General features: G+C 38.2%; 1 long non-coding RNA gene across 1 annotated transcript; it reads right to left on the bottom strand.

Moving 5' to 3' along the window:
• Nucleotides 1-1438: 1438 nt before the first annotated feature.
• Nucleotides 1439-6319, bottom strand: LOC121066859. The gene is made up of 3 exons (XR_005817995.1): nucleotides 6245-6319; nucleotides 4438-4485; nucleotides 1439-1589 (listed from the first exon to the last, which is right to left on the bottom strand). It is a non-coding gene; the product is annotated as an uncharacterized LOC121066859 (long non-coding RNA).
• Nucleotides 6320-13313: the final 6994 nt, after the last annotated feature.

The following is a 13313-nucleotide window of genomic DNA, read 5'->3' as shown; positions in this document are numbered from 1 at the left end:
AGTGTAGATGTGCCTTAAGATAAACAAAATTAAAATGTGTCTTGCAGAACCAAAAGCACAGACACAATCATTCTGATGAGACAAGTATTTACAGGGATCTATCTGAGAGAGTCTTTGCTTAGTATTGCTGTATACTTTGGCTAGAAGAAATCTAGTCTTTATGAAGAGCATTTCTCTGACAAATGCAAAAACAAGGAGTGGAAAATTTGGACATGTTGTTCACTGTTCCAGATTTGTATAAAGATCCGTTACAGTTGTAACTCATAATTGCATGTCAGAAATGGCATATTCCTGTCTGTGCTACTTAAGTCCCTTAGTAGTCCCACAACCTTGCCTGACAAACCAGAAACCATATATTTTGTCCCTAACACCTCCCACTCCTTGATTTTCAACAGGGATCTTTAGCCAGCACATTTGAAATAATCCATTAATGATCTTAGACAAAAAGAACTCAAACCTCACACTCTCCATATGAGGATTTGCTATATACATAGTCTAGAATTATAATTAGCTACCACAGTTAACTAACAGGATGGTAAATTTCTGCTTGTCCCTTTGGACATTATGAATGGTGAGGCTGGAATTCCATTTACTAATTATACTTCATCGGTGCCCAGCTGCACTGAATGTCCTGTCCTGGAGTTCACCTTCAAAAATGCACATATATTTTTCTGAACTTTTAAAGGTAACTCCACTTCAGCTTACCATGGAAGGAAAACTGCTGTACTGCAACAGGGTTACAGTCGGGCATATATATTGTCTCCTTTAGTGTCTGGAGATACTTCTATGTTATGACTATGAGCTTTAAACATACCATTAGGAGAGATATTTCAGGATTTTAAATCAAAAGCACTAGAAAGACCTGATTAATAAGAATGAGCTGAATGGTAACTCTTTAGGAAATATTCTCCTGCAAGCTAAACAGTGAGACCTGAAAGAAAGAATAGAGATGAGCAAAAATGGGAAAAAAAAATATCTGGGCTAAAGTACTCTAGAAAGACAGGTATCTGACGAAAAAATTATGCTTATTTTCCCTTCTGCTTTCTTTTGCCCAGAAACTGTATCATTACTGTGTGATGCTCTCTAGGCCAAAAAGAGACACCTCGTTCCTTGCCACAGGTGAAACAACTTATTATTGACCTGCCTTCCTGACCTCAGTGTTCCCATGATGAGTTATTTTTGCTGCCTAAATGCTGCTACATGCACAGGTACTCTGTAGAGTACCTTTTTCTTTTCTGTAATACTTTCACACAGCATACGCACATAGAAGTGCTTATTAGAAAATGAGAAAAAAAAATCAAAAAATACACAGATATAGTGAAATCACATGCCTGAAGATGTCCTGAACATTTAGTACACCTCATGTCTACCTACGAACACATGAGCTTAGGTACCCATTTTTAAAAGCAGCTGCAGTTTTTCTTTGTATTTATGCCCAGCTTGAATGTTTATTGCATAGCATGAAGTTGAAAGGATATTGACAGAAAATTTAAGGCAGTGGCTTGGATATCAGATCTGAATTCTTTGTCTCGCTCTCCCAAGCCTTCTTTAAATAAGTTGCATCACCTTTGTTCTTCGCTCTTTTCCATCTGCAGAACAAGGAAAACAAATCCCAATTTACATTGGCGTTATGAACATTGATTCATTACTGTCTTTAGAGGAGATCAATCCACTGATAAAAGGTGGAAGAAGAATGCAAAGTATTTCTATTACACAACTATGAAAATGGGGATACTGCCAAGGTCTGCCCTGGCTAAAATGAAAGCTCCAATGCCAACTGCAGACCCTCTGGGACCTGGAAACTGGATGGCCTTTGGTTATGTGGCAGGATTTGTGAATTCTGATCAGGGCAGGAATAATATTTAGCACTTATGAAGAGTCTCTTTAAATCTACAGTTTCTATTTCTCAGTGACACAGTGCTCTTTAGTGTCTAGCTTGTCACGGTTGTATGATTTGTGCTGCAAAGAAAATGTCTTATCTCTGCTGTATATTCCTGCTGGCTTCTGTCAGTGGAAGTGCACAAGGTACTCAAGGCCCATAAGTAGTCTGTCACAGTTCAATGGCCCCTTTTATTTCTTGCTATCAAGTCCCATAAAGGTCTTGTGAGAGCTTTTAGATCTTTATGATGTTATGAAAGTCACCATAAAAGGAACATTTAGAAAGAGATGACGGTGAAGCCAACAAGAAGAGAAGCTTTATATCCAACACTCACCCCAGTGAGGGTCAATGCAGGACACACAAGTGTGCAAGCCAAGGGTAAGTAATAATACAGGGTTTGTTTTACAGAAATAAAATGTCCAGCTCTTGGACTGCGGTGGCAGTCAGCTGTGCCTAAGACGTATGTGATTCTTGATGTACTCCTGATCTGTATCAAACATATCATTTATATGTTTGTAAATATTAGCAAATATTTTTTTCTTTATTTTTTTTCCCTTGCATGTGCAAGAATGTAAATTTAGAGGCAAAATTTCCCAAGTGCTTTAGTCCCATGGGTAAAAGCAGTAGCTGGTAATGAGAATACGAGCAACAGTATTTCCTTATTTAGTGGAGTACCATTAGCAGGGAGGGTACGCTTCTGTTCATTATCTGTGGCTAGCCTTTTGAATCCTACTACTGTCTCACCTCATGGGTTGGTCCTTCAACACTATGCACCGTATTTCCAGTGTGTACCTCCCTTTTGGCATCCACAATATTTTGTAATGATTCCAGGCCTCAGGCAATAGAGTCTGCTGGAGCACCTCAGAGAGAATTGGCTCTTGACCTGATCACAATTTTTCCACCAAAACACATTTTCCAGAAAATAACTCTTTTTCATTTTTTTTAACTTCTTGGTTCTGTTATTATTGTTGTTGTTTCCTGGAAACACAATGCTACTTGGAAAGCTTTTGTCAGAAGTCAGGCAAGTTGGCTGCCTGGCTAATGGTATAACTGCCTGATGGGCTCACAGCCTGGCCAGCTTCTTTGGGAACTGGCCAGCTGCTTGGCTTCCTTGCTTGTAGCTGAGCAGGTATGTTGGCTGGCCAATGGACTGGATATCCATTTTTTTTTATGGTGACTTTCCATTTGCTGGAAGCTGCTGGCACTGGTATTTTGTTCAAAGCATAATGTTAGCAACCTAGAATTATACACAAAGCAGAAGATGTTTTTGTTTTGTTTTGTTTTTCTTTTCTTCCCGCCACCACTCATCACCTGGAATATGCAGCACACAGCTATGCCCTTGTTCTCTTTAGAACGTTACATCCAAGTAGAAAGGTCTTGATATCACTTTTGACCAGAGTTTGTGTTTCAGCTTGTGTCTAAGGTTGGTGGCAGTAGACTGCAGTCATTTTCCAGTGTGGTCTAAAATACAACTTCATTTTATTGATTGATTGATTTGGGGAATAGTAAAAAAGATGAAAGCCACTCTAAGCTCCCCTTTTCCCTCTTTATCTTGTGATCTATCAGCATATTTTAGAAAGTCTCCTGGCTTAGATTTTTGAGATTAAGAAAGTATTAGATATTTTACTCGTTCCTACTACATGTGAATGCATGTGTTGGTCTTGTCTATTTTTTCTATGTGACAAAACATCAGTGCCCCAAAGGCACTGGTCATTTATCTAATTATGCCAGCATTCTTGACACTGTCTTGAACTTTTCCAGAGAGACTTTTTGTGCATCATCAGCAACACATGAGACAGCATGCCTTCTTAGATCTTTTTCAAGTAACCCCTTAAAGATTTCCTCTATTTGTCTTCTCTATACAGTTCCTTCAATTTTAATTTAGCTAAATGACAATTGTGGTTGACAAGGAGTACAGAAATGTTGTATTTTAGAGGCTAGAATCACTGTATTTCCAACAAATTTGTGTGAATATTATTTTAAGTAAATATGACTCTGTACATCTGAAGTGCATAAATGGCTAGTAACAGTTAGTTTAATGCAAATATTACATTAAATTTATCTTTCCAAGCCCATGAATATATTTTATATCTAATTCGTGTAACAGTCTTGTATTCATGCAGGCTACTATATACTGCGTACATTCAAAGAAGTTAAAACTAAAACGTTTTGACCACAATCTGTCTTCTTGGATCCTCTGAGCTTTCCCATGCCAGACAATATATCTGGCAGGCATTCTTTCTCCAAGAGTTTGCAAACAAATTACTGGAGCTAGACAAACTTTCAGCAAAGTGTGTTTGGAATATTTATCCTAAGGTTACTTACAAATTCAGTTTGAAATCATTAGATAACTTGGCCAGAACCTGATCCTCCTCTTCTTTTACCACAAAGATAAAGGAGGATGTAACAAATATCGCATTTATCTGACAGCCTGGGAGTAGAGCATTCGCCTGGGCTGTGAGAAACCCAGGGATTAGTACCACAACTCTGATTTGCATAAAATATTTAAATATTACAAAGGGAAGACCACAGAAAAGTATCCAGGAATGTGCTTCCACCTGGTGAGTGATAAACTCCCTGGAAGGCTGGAGCTCCAGTCCTTGCTCCTATGAATAAGCAAAGAGAAGGTGCATCAGCACATAACTGGAGAGCTGCTCTTTAACCATATGTGCTGATTATGCCACTCAGCTGGGAAATGAGTAATGGAGACACAGGACAGAGTTGAATCTGAATCGCTCATATCCTACGTAAGTGGGACAGCCCTTGAGACAGGGAATAAAGGGGGAACTGCCTCCCTAGAGGCAGTTCCTAGAACTACTCCTTCTCTCCATATTTCTACTTCTGTATGAGTTCTTCAAATGAAATATTTCGTCTCAGCTGGAACATGACATGTCAAATTAAATCAATTTCTAATTTTTGTTTGGCAAGAAGATTAGAATTCTGTTTGATCCCAGCTGAATTTCCCCCCAGATTTTTATTTAACTGCCAGGCCACAAAACCAATTATTTGGACAGCCATCTAGTAGAGGTGTCTGATGAAAATGCTCACCAAAAAAATTACTGAAAAGCCATGCTGATTTTCTCTGTTTCTGTGAATAGATAACCTCATTTCCAAACAAATATTTTTAACTATTTACCTTCCCTTTGGCTCCCACATTCTTGTAAGATTTCAAGGATAATCAAAAAATCCATACGAGGTTTGTCCTTTTCTCCTGTGATTTTCATGCTCAACAGGAGTTACCAGTCTTCAGAGGCTAATTTCACCCCATTTCAGCTAAGGTACAGTAGATGACACAGGCATAGTAACAGACATAGCAGTGCAAATTAAGCAGAGAGGTTTAAACATTCTCTAGAAGGGGACTCAAATAGTTCTGTGATTTGTTGTTGTTTTTTCAGCTGAAGGGGCAGTAGGCATTAGCTTTGGGGTGGTAGTTGGAAGCTGAGCAGTGAAATTATTCTACAAATTCACATACCCCAATGATTGGCCTCAGATACTAGATCTTACTAGCAGCATGAATTAATATGGTTGGGTTAGTAGAAGCACTGCCTGGGAACTGATGCAACAGCTCTAACAATCCAACAACTGCAAGAAAAGTGGGTAATTCAAGCTTATATTGGAATTATATCTGCTTCCTCAAACCTCTAGTGCTCCACCTGCATTGCAAAGCTGACCATCTGCCCAATCCCTTTGTTTAAAAGACTGACCTCAGGAGTTGTTTCAGATAGTTACACAGATTAACTGAGCAGATGGTTTTAAATAAACATCCACCCAAGTGGTTAACATATGCTAATCAAACCAGCAGAGCTAACAGTCATGTGCCTGCATCTTTTCCCATCCAGAGTGGCCAGAGGTCTGTTCTTAAGAGTGGTGCAACTTCTACAGTGCCCTGAACAGGTACCAACATAACCTCTGGTTTAACAAATCATTTAAACATGTGTTTAAATATCACCGCAGCAATCAGATTTGAACCTTGAGTGAAGAGCCTCGTTCAATTAGAAGAACACTGGAATTTCTATGAGAAATCAGATTGAACATCCAGCTAGTCTAAGCCCACCTGAGACAGAGGTCAGGCCAGCGGTTTGTGATGCAGGCAGAAGAAGCATGTAGTAGGCAGATGGAAATCCATCTGCTCCAGAGTGGCCTAAATAATGGGGTATAAGATCACAGATACTCTGCTGTGTCTTTCATTTAGTTCCTAGTCTCCCTTTTCCAAACCATTTGCCTTATTACACATACTTTTTTTTTTTCTCTCTCCTGTAACATCCTCTACTCTGTGAAAATATAAGTCTTTCCAATCTCTCTTCCCATGAGGGTTTCTGATTCTTTTTATCATGCTTTTCAATGCCTGGACAACCTTCTTGGTACCTGGCACAGCAGAGTGCCTCCCTACATTTGGTTCCCACTGGTAAGCAGAGGGGTCAGGGAGATGGGTGGAAATTTTTGGCTCCTTTTTGTCACCATGTGTCATCTTATTGCTGCAATCTTTGATCCTAAAAACAGTTTGTAAAGAAACATGGAAAGGGATTTTGAGTAAGGTGTTCATTAGCAATAGATGTAACTTGAAGGGTACAGGGACCCTGGTAAATAAATAAGGCTTGGCTTCTCTGATATGACTATTAAAATTACAGATAGATCAGCTCAACAAGGATACGCAGTTTCAGTTCATTTTTCAGCAGTCTCAAAGCATATGCTGAAACTCTGAGTAGGGTTCCAGGCACATTGAGATGATTTAAATTTCGGCTGCCTTAATCTTAATCTTCTCCTCTCCTTTGTAGCCTTGTATTCCCTTCTTCTTCCTTATGTTAGAACAAATATTTGTGTGTCTGCAAGATGACCTGTTTTGTGAAATTACCTGGTTTAAAGATAATAACTTTAAACTATTTTTATTTTTACCTATCTATTTATTTATTAATTTATTTACTTATTTATGAAACTGCCAAGGCTGCTTGTGGGTCTATGGACTATCTGCATCCTTTTCCAGTGGCACATGTGGCAGAATAGGCTTTGAATTCACCAGCTAAAGAAGGATGCAGGTCTCCCATTTCTTCTACTGAGCTGTGGGAAGATTTCACCTTATAAGATTCCCTGTTCTACTTAGTGGTATGTCCAATTAATTTTCTCTTAGAAAGTGTTTGGAGCTGCACTGCATCTGCAGAGCAAACTCTTAAAGCCCAAATCAGACCATACTTTTGGCTAGAGGCCACTAGAGTGGGAGAAGCAACAAACCTATTTATAATAGGCATTTTCTCCATCAGAATAATGTCAACAGACAAATTACCATAACCTGACTGAACCAGCTCAGTCCTCCAGCAAGTCAAAGCCCAGATTGTATTGGGAGTGTTTGTTTTGCCATTTTTTAAATAAATGAAGAAATCAATGGTGTATTCATAGCAGTCAGCAGAGCAAGTAGTCAGTTTAGATGGACAACCCCAGAACCATTAATGTTGGCACTAAGTGACTGCAGTTCTGGCTGGTATGAGTATTAATCCTACCTGGGTAAACACAGATTTGCCTGAGTCACAAATTTAAGCTGTGTCAGCTGCCATGCTTTCATCTACTAGTTTCAGGAATGTGGTTTCTGCACTGGATCCATCTGGAAATTACCCCCAAGACAGATTGCTTGTCAGTATCTCCTTTAGGGCTTGTCTTCTGTGCTAAAAGCTGCTTTTTCTATCTTTTTTTTTTTTTTAAAAGAAAAAAAAAACACCTTAGGGTAACTGATGTACATCAACTATCCTAAGATAAAAGGAAAGGTAAAGAATACCTGCAGCCACAAGAACCATGGCAATGAGACAGGAGAGTGATGCTGGATGTGAAGTAGAGCCTTAGTGCAGTAAGACTTTGTAATCTTAGGGAAACATGCGAGCTGTCTACTACGTCTTCTCATTCATGCTGGCATACATGCTGCGTGAATGAGACCAGGAATAAAGACTGTACAATGTGCACAAGAACACAAACATTTGTTTTAATCATGACTTTGGAGGCCCAACTTTTCCATTCTGAACTGTTAAAAAAAAAAAAAAAAGTAATTTCTGTACTTTTCAGACTGTTTCACACACAGGTTAGTCTTTGCTTTCAACTCTATTAGGGGTCTTTTGGACCTTCAACGGTCATTTTATTGTATGATTGTCCTTGCTACTGACAGAGAAGTGTCTTGTTGCTGTTAATACTTTCGAGGCAGTGTACTGGGGAGGAACAACAACTGGAGCAGCATTGCCCAGCTGTCCCAGAGCATTGAACAGAATTCCAAAGCTTCACAGCACACAATATAAAGGGTTGTTGTGGTGAGGCCACCAAGTCCATCAGCAAGACCTGATACATTTGGCCACGTTCCACTAGCAAGACACAGATAAAGGATATCTTGTAAGTCTCTTAAGTAGATGTTTAGATAATTTTTCTGTTTAAATCATCTTATCTCTTTTGAAAAACACTTGCTTTTCAGAAAGCTAGGATTAATACTGAAATTGTTGTTATTCCCGTTACAAGTTGAGGTCTTTAAGTTTAGCAGAGAATGTATGATGATGATGTACCTTTGAGTCTCAGATTTTGAGCTGATACCGTTATGTCCAAGTGAGGTAAAAGATGAAAATACTATATTCATCAAATGAATGTATAAGGCAGGGAAGCTGAGTTATCCTCATCAAGCATTCTTAAGCCATGTTAACATTTTGCTTTGTCAGTGTATTGACACTGCTAGAAGATATCTCCCCATTGCTAACTTTTCCTGAGTCTCTGTGTTAAAGGGTAGATTAGCAGCTGACTTTTCAGCCTTTGAGTTTGCAGATCTTTCTTTGACTTTGGTATCACCTTGCATGCCATCTTTCCTCCTTCCACACTCTGCTTTTTCCCCTCAACAAGAGATGCAAATACCAGATAACTGACAGTTTAAGAATTTGTGATACCACTGGCTTTTATGGTTGGAGCTCATTATTAAAAGGGATGTTAGAAATCCCCAGGCATGGAAAATGTATAGCTAACATGGAGTTCAGGTCTCTCCACAGATCTTACGCCTAGAGACCTGAGATTGCTTAAATGATAAAGTTCCTGTCGCTTCTGGCTGTGAAGGCAACCTTGACGTGGTCACTGTTCCTAACCTGCAGCTGGGCAAGTTTAAACAATCATAGTCAGAAGTGTGAATTCTCCCTTTGATCTCTCTGAACTGTTAATTGTTTATCCTCAATTAAATATTTACTTTGGACTTGTTTTCTAATCTAAGGCTTTAAGCTGCATAATGCAGGTGCAGACTCATGCCATTTTAAGACTGCATGTATTTTCTTTTTTTTACTGCATCGTATTTTCAAGATAAGCTTAAGTTTTAGCATCTTGAAAAAAAACTGAGGCTGCTAGACATGCAAGCTGTTTCTAAAGGGAGTCTTAGGCTTCTAAATCACCGAGGTACATTTGAAGATTAAGCCTCTTTGCAGAAAAGTATAATGATTAGACAGAGTATACCCTAGTATGTAAGAAGTCTTCAAGGATTTGGCTTAAGGCAGTAGGCAATTAAATGAGGCTAAATCAACATAGAGAATGCTATGTCCACTCAGATTACATTGGTTTAACACCAGTTTCTATACCAATATAAGGCTTACTTGCCTAACATACCTATAGGTGTGTTAATGTAGGTTTACGTAAAGAACTGCTCCAAGAAATGGAAAGTGTTAGGACAAGGTAGGACATATGTTTAGATTTTTGTGAATATTAGTTGCAAAATTATTTCCACTGTTTGGGAGAATAAAATTACTTTTGGACACAGATTGCTAATGCCTTATCGAAATGAGAAATCTCAGTCTTAAATCCTTGTTTGCTCAGCCAGACCTCAACTCTTTTTCACCTTTTTTTTGGGGGGGGGTTGTGGTGGTGGAGGGCTTGGATATGTCTAGCTGATTTCAAATCACAGTGTACACAATCAGACTGTCCACACATTGTGAGCATTTGCCACCTGGAACAATAAAAGTAGTATCTACACCTATGCTTACAGCTAAGTGGTCTGGGATGGTTTCTTTGGTCAAATTTCTTTCAATCTTAGCTGAGAAGTGGCAGCAACAGCTTGCTCTGATAACCACATACTTGATCACACTGTCACCCCTTTTGGGATGAAAGATGTAGCTGTCACACTTTAGTTTCGATTGAGATGGTTTCTCTGTATCTAGGAACAAATCCTTAGTCCTTAGCACAGATAAATTCCCATTATCTTCTTTATATTTTCTGTTCTTCAGCAAGTGTTGAGTAGAAAATGAGTAAACTTCTGAATCATCGTGCATTTCATTAATTTAATTGTTGTTCCTTCTATCTAGACTCACATATGTAGTGCCTGTTTCCCCTGATCTCTCCCTACTAGAGTTAGCTGCAAAAAATTCTGCAAGAGAAAAGGGTTACACTCAATAAAGAAGTTAAAGATACAAATATCAAAATTTCTCCTACACTGCACAATCAGATAGGACTGGTACTGTCAAGATCATTCATACCATGGCATCTAACGCTTTTGACACTATTTGGTGTCACATACTTTTAAAATGGGAATACTGATGTGGCATAATGTGATCACCCACCACTTCTGGGAGCCTTAAGTTCTTTTCTGCTGAGAGATGTGATTTTACAGACTTCCATATTTCCAGCGGTGACACTCAGAGATGGTCCCTGTCAAGACTTAAAATACTTGACCTGGAAGGCAGGGAGTAAGGAAAACTTTTAGACTACTAGTTTTGAAACAAAATGTGAAAGCAGAGCTGATAGCAGGGGATCTGGAGAAGCCTGGAGGCTAAACAAGAGCCACAGGGCTGCAGAACCAGCCACGTGATGCTAGCATGGAGTTAAAGACCCGGAATCCCAAGTTCTTGACTGCTTTGCAGACCGGCTGGTTGGATTCTGAGTAAGCCAAATGCTGCCAGTGGATCCAGCCTGTATTCCATCTAAAACTCACTGAAAATATTTTGCTGAAATATTTGTGGTCTTTTGAGTATATATTTTCTAACAAAACCCTTTTACATTGTAGATTTCTCACTACTCTCAACACTTACATTTTCCCAGTCACCTTTTACATATTCACACAGTTTATCCCAACATGTTAATTTAACTCTGCTGCTACTTGAAGATCACCTAAAATTGTTTGCAAGGAAGAAGGACTATCAAAAATTTAAGGTAACCCTCACAAAGATTCTCATTATTCTCTTCATTTGAAGTCTGAGTAGATAAAATTGCCTTTTAGGTTCTAATGACACGCTTCCCCTCAGTATCAGGTCACCTTCCAGAGATTTTATGGTTAATACATATATTTACTATTTCCCTTCCCATGAATATTGTTATCCACTTGTCTTTAGACCATTACCTTCTCAGTACAAGGGTACTCCATTTCTTGATTCTATCCATCTAGCACATAGTGGGGGATTTTATAATATAGGTTCTATTTTAAATGTATGCTATCATTCAATGCATTTCCTGGTAAAAAATAAGTGTCATAATCATTGTGCTGAATCATCAGTAGTTCTTGAGCCTGATAATATGTAGTCTAAAAGAAGAACTTATAAAAGCATGTAAGGATTCATTAACTCACTGGCTTCTGATTCAACAGAACTATTAAGCACTTACCTAAATACCTATGCAGTAAAGCACTTAATCTGAAATTAACTCAGGGTTTAAAATACATTTATTTTTAATAAAACACTTAAACAAAACTGTATACATAATGGAACTGAATCACAATTGTGCCTTTACCAGGATAGACAACTAAGTTTAAAAGAAATTATGAAAAAGTCATTTGGGCCAAGTTTTCACCCAGAGATTGTACTTCTTCAACTGTCTTCTGAAGTGTGGATGAAGTTATATGGGCAGTGAAATGTTTACATCAGAGTATTTCAATACAATAGAAAAAGCAGAACATGATATATGCTTTTTTTCAGTAGCAGTCTTCCTACAGGTTTCAGCTATGTGGTTGTGCTGGTAAAAGTCATGCCTTTGACCAAAATATCATAATAACCCTAAGTAATCCACACTAGCAGAGACAGTGAAATGAATAATCTCATCTGTCAAAGACATCATGAGGTTGTGAAGATAGTGCTGGATGGAAAAACACTTGCTCTGCCTGAAAAACAAAACAAAACAAAACAAACAGAAAAAAAAAAAAAAAAAAAAAGCATTCCTACTTTCTTAGTTAAGAAAAGGGTTACCAAAAATTTAAGCCCTTTCAGGGTAAAGACAAATGCAGTACATTGCTGTAACAAAATAAAATAAACGTGAGGATAGTAAAGAAGAAGTAGGGGAATAAAAGAAAGTATAGATTTATAGCTTTAACTATACTGTCAATGTCTTTCATGTCCTGGTTTCAGTTTCCATTCACATATTGCAAATGGCATAAACATTAGACAGTAACTGAAGAAATGAAAGAAGAGCACACCAGTAGGAAGCAGCAACACAGCAAGCTCCTATGATAAAGCTATATCACAGCAATAAAAGCAAGGGCAGCCAGCAGCAGCCAAAAGCCAGAAAAGGACAGAGAGTACCCATAACAGCATTCCTTCTGAAATAATCAGTGGGCAAGATTAATACTCTTTTTGACAATTCCTTTTTTAGAATTGAAATTTTCAAATGAAGTAACATACCCTGACCTTAAAGTGATCTACAAAGGGAAAACAATAGTTTTTCTAGTTCTTGTGAGGTTCTGGAGCCAAGTGCAATTGTCAGCTTTAGTTTTTTAAGACTGATTCACCTTCAGGACTCTTTGGGCATCTTGGATGTTTTACAGTGAGCTTTTTATTTCTGTTTATTTGGATTACTGGCATCAGTCTCTGATTAAATAATGTGAGAGGATAGGAGGAAAGGAAACATAATGTCTTTAGCAAAGACTTTTTTGACTCCTAACACCTTCTAGGGCGTTAGAATTGGAAATTTGCAAACCATGAAAATGTGTTCTAAGGAGGCAGAAAAGAGCCCTCATCACCTCAGTTAATAAAGTTTCATTTTGCTAGCTGGCTGGAGTGCTACACCAGGTGTCTGCTCACTGGTACATTTTAATTTTTTTTCTAAAATTTTATCTTTCTTAAATTTCTGTTATGAGTATGTGCATGCAAAGAGGATCCATTAATTTGGGGGGTGTACTTTTGCCATTTTTTCTAAAAGGAAAAAGTACTGAAATGTTTCTGGGATTATGATTGAAGGTCTTTTTGTAGATCTTTTTTTGTTTTCCCAACATTTGCTGGGAATCCCTGAGATTAAGATTTTAAAAGCCATGTGGTAACATAATTTGATTTGAATACATTTCCCTTAATCCAAAACTAGATCAATACTGGGGAGATGCCACTGGAGAATTAGTCAAGTGGTTTGATCAATTCCTAACATCTTATATTGAGTAATGGTCTTTATCTGAAAGGCAATCTATAAATCTATAAATCTATAAGCTTATCACATAAACCCATGTCTACAGGCATATCGACGAAGCCAC

Source organism: Cygnus olor, chromosome 3 (genome assembly GCF_009769625.2).
Source record: "Cygnus olor isolate bCygOlo1 chromosome 3, bCygOlo1.pri.v2, whole genome shotgun sequence".
Lineage (NCBI taxonomy): Eukaryota > Metazoa > Chordata > Aves > Anseriformes > Anatidae > Cygnus > Cygnus olor.
This window is presented reverse-complemented; position numbering and strand designations above follow the sequence as displayed.